Source organism: Marmota marmota, unplaced genomic scaffold (assembly GCF_001458135.2).
Source record: "Marmota marmota marmota unplaced genomic scaffold, marMar, whole genome shotgun sequence".
In the NCBI taxonomy this organism is placed as follows: Eukaryota; Metazoa; Chordata; class Mammalia; order Rodentia; family Sciuridae; genus Marmota; species Marmota marmota.
The window spans coordinates 32,393,749-32,397,840 of record NW_026000057.1 but is presented as its reverse complement, the minus strand read 5'-3'; the positions used below and the strand labels follow the sequence as shown (position 1 = coordinate 32,397,840).

The window sequence follows — 4,092 nt, the reverse complement described above, 5'->3', positions numbered from 1 at the left end:
AGAATTATATTATTAGAGAAGAGGGGTCTTCTCTAATTAGAGAAGAGAATTATATTATTAAAGAAGAGGCCTCGTCGAGAACTCCAGCTCATCTAGAAGCCCCGGTGTCCCAAGGGGTCTAGTCAAGTGAAGTGTACACCACTTGCATCATGTCTGGCAACACAAATAGAAATATTGGGTTGTGAGTAGAGAAAAGCAGACTCACATCTCCCACATCTCTGATATCCTTGGCCACCATTTTTTAAAAAAAAATATATCAGTGAATGGCTGGCCAGCCTGTCTGAATTCCTTCCCCCCTTCCTTCCTTCCTTCCTTCCTTCCTTCCTTCCTTCCTTCCTTCCTTCCTTCCTTCCTTTTTCTCTGGTATCTCTTGTTAAGAGTTCTTGAAATATAGTTTAGACACAATAAAATATATCAATATTAGGTGTACAGTTTGATGAGTATAATAAATGAATTCAACCATTTTATCATGATAGAATACTTCCATCTCCCCTAAACTGCCTTCTGCTTCTCTGCAGCTTAATTTTTTGACCCCTCCCCTGCAAGTACTGATCTGCAGTATATCACTCTAGTTTTGCCTTTTCTGGAATTTATATACATAGAATATATATATATATATATATATATATATATATACACACACACACACACACACACACACATATATGTGTATATATATTCTTTTACTTTGAGCTTCTATAATTTAACATAATGCATTTGAGATGAGAACACATTTTTTACATAAGTTGATAGCAGCTAGGACTGGCGCTGTGAAAAACTAGGGGCTTTCTCTAGACTCAGTAAGCAGTGAATTTATTCTTAGATTTGACTCTGCTCTTTGTGTAGCTGTGGGCAAGTTAAGCAACTTCTTTGAGCATTGTTCACTTAACAATTAAAATAGGGGCAAAAAATCAACTTCAGAAGGTTATTAAGAGGATTAGTAAGTTAGAAACATTTCATTAAATAAGTAAGTAGAAAATAAAGTGATTACTACATACCTAACGCCTTTTTTGGCCTTCAAAAATGGTAAACCAGTATTATTAACAGAGTCAGAGACTACTTGAGGCTCCCCAGTGTCTGATCTCCACAGGGTCACCTTGTGTTACAATTTATAAGTGTTGTGCAATTTTTTTTTTTCAGTTTGAAAATTTTATTTCATTAACTTTAAAGGTGAACAAAATGGGTATTTCAAATCTTATAAAATATTTATCTGACATATACGTTTACATAGCGGACAAACAGGATTTCAAGTAACTTATCAGACAGTCTACTGTGCATTTAAAAATATTCTTTCTTCCACAAAACCTCTTCATTGAAAGACAAAACAAAACTTCCAAAGCAACAAAAATCTTGTCTTTTATACGGCATAAATACTTGATGCAAACTTCTGATTTATTTCTTATTGTCAACTCTGATGATGAAGATGGGAGGCATAAATGTTCCCAATTCAGTCCAATGATGCAAACAAAAAGCTCTTTCCCTCAGATACAAAGTCTCCACTCATGTCTCTTATAGTAGGACCACATACTTGATGCTCATACCAGATCACTTCTTTTTCTCTTTTTTACTTCCCTCTCCTTGCTGAAGACTTAGGTCACTACCTCCTGTTTTTTGTGGCCTTGTTTTTAGTTTAGGTATCATTTCTGCTGCATACATTACTGACTTAGGTGATAGGGACAAGTCAGAGGCTGCCATCTTCCTGTTTGAGTGGACCTGAACTCTGCCTCTGTATTGAACATTACAATTCCACTCTCCAGAGTACATTTTATTTTTCTCAACAAACATGTTAAGTCCAACTGCTGAGAATACATCTTGAATCTCTGTAGCTGTAGGATTGCTTACTAGGATCCCCCTACCCTCCATGATGGCCTTCTTATTATTTAATTAAGTAGAATAGGTACAAATAAGCCTGTCTTGGTCTGCATGGGAGTGTGTGGCAGCACAAGCCATTTCCACTCCACTCCACACAGAGATAGCATGGACCCCCCCGGCCCAAGTGTTGTCCTAATTATTAATGGTACACTCTTGTAATTTAGTAGTGTCTCAATTTGGAAGAAAAATGAGAGACCCTAGCTTTCCCCTTCCTCGTCACTAATGGAATTCCCAGATTTCAACTGTGTATGGCCAACCAGAATAAAGAGTATTCTGTAACTTCCTTGTAGCCAGATGGTCATTTGACTAAATTTTTGCTCAATGAGATAGATATAAATGGAACTGATCAATAGGGAACTTCTGGGAAATGTTCTTACATTAAGAATGTCTTTCTCCTTGTTTTTTTACTTTTACTGGCAGGCATGGGGACATGGTAGCCAGCACTGGAGCAGCCATCTTGGACCATATGATGAATTTGACATGGAATATATACCAGATGGTCCATAGATAGCAGGATTCTATTGAATTTTACTTGAGAAAGAAGCTTTAGTTTATTTAAAGTTAATATTTGCTTTAGTTAGCTAAAAGTCCCCATAAGAACAATTAGAGGAGGAAAAGTTTTCTTGGGCACTCAGAGTTTTAGAGTCCATAGATGACCAATCTGGTGTTCAGGATTTGAGGTGAGGCAGAACATCCTGGCAGAAGAGTGTGGTGGAGGAAAGCAGCTCCAGAGGAAGCATAGAGAGATCTCCACTCAACAAGGACAAAATATATACCCCAAAGGCATGCCCCTAGAAATCCACCTCCTCCAGACACACCCTACCTGCCCACTGTCACCACTCAGTTAATCTCTATCAGGAGATTAACACACTGATTAGGTTAAAACTCTCATAACCCCAAAATTTAATCTCTAAACTTTCTTGCATTGCAGACATAAGCTTTTGGGGGATACCTCATATCTAAACTATAATAATATTATTTTGAATTATTTTGTCACTCATGGTCACATCTATATCTAACTAACACATTAATCCTTTCTTATATCCCACTCTCAAAATTTGAGGTCCTAACATGTCTTGGGAAAAGTGCTTTAAAAATAAGTGCCACTAGAAGATGATTTCCCCTTTTGTTTTTTTGTGAAATTTAGTCAAAGATAAATATCTTATTTCCATTTCTCAAATAAAGGACATGTTTATGTTCTGTCGGAAAGGTAGAAGATTGAATTTTATGAATAGCTAAGGATGTGTCTAGCCTACTGAGTTTGTTATTTGAAGACTTGGGAAACTTGGTCATAAAGTAAGGCAAATTATCTATTATCTGTATAAGTGCCATCAAATCACATAGCTTTTTCCTTAGATCTTCAAACTTATGATTCTCTATGTACTGTAAGATCCTGAAAGGACCCCATGGAAGCCATGTTTTTTGAAGGAGTATTTTTCAAATTTTTGATCAGCTGCTCTTTCACTGGGATATGGAGGGTCTTACATTTTGTTTGCTTGTTTATTTGTTTTAACTGGGTAGAAGTTTCTTCTTTTGGTAGTATTTGGATCCCCTCTCCAAATTTTTGATGTTCCTCAAGATCAAATAATAGCACAAATATTAAGACAATTAAAAGTGTGATTGATCCGCTTTACTGATTCTTGATTTGAAGTAGCCAATGGAGCTGTTTATGTGGTATTCTGCAAGCTACTTAACTCTGTTGCCTTCACCACTGGCCCTAATGGAAGGTTACCCCTCTGAGCACTACTTTCCTTTGTCTTAGCCCATTCACTGCATGTATCCTCTTTCATCCATAAAAGAGAAGTATGCACACAAATCTATTTAAACAATCACTTAGGAATCCCATAAATTCCTCTTGTTCCTTGAGTGTTTGATTATGTGGTTTGAACCTTAAACTTGTCTTTGGCTTATATGAACTTTGGCTTTTGACTGTCTCCTGATATTTAAACCTTTATTTGCCTTATGTAATTTTATGTGCTCTCAGCTTTACTCAATGCTTCATGTAAGAGATCTTTACAGTAGATTTGTCCTGTGGAGTAAAATCCTGCTCTTGGTGGGACAGGAGGCTATTGTTTTTGAAAAGAGTGAACCACATACAACTTGTAAATTATTGGAAGAATTTATTTGAGATATGTAGGCCCTTTCTTATTTCTAAATATACAGATTTTGCTCAGTTTCACGTCTGTAATACCAATTCAATCAAATCTGTAATATATATTG

General features: G+C 36.4%; 1 pseudogene; it reads right to left on the bottom strand.

The window, feature by feature from the left end:
- Positions 1-285: 285 nt before the first annotated feature.
- LOC107141214 lies at positions 286-1,950 on the bottom strand (annotated as a pseudogene).
- Between the last annotated feature and the right edge of the window lie 2,142 nt (positions 1,951-4,092).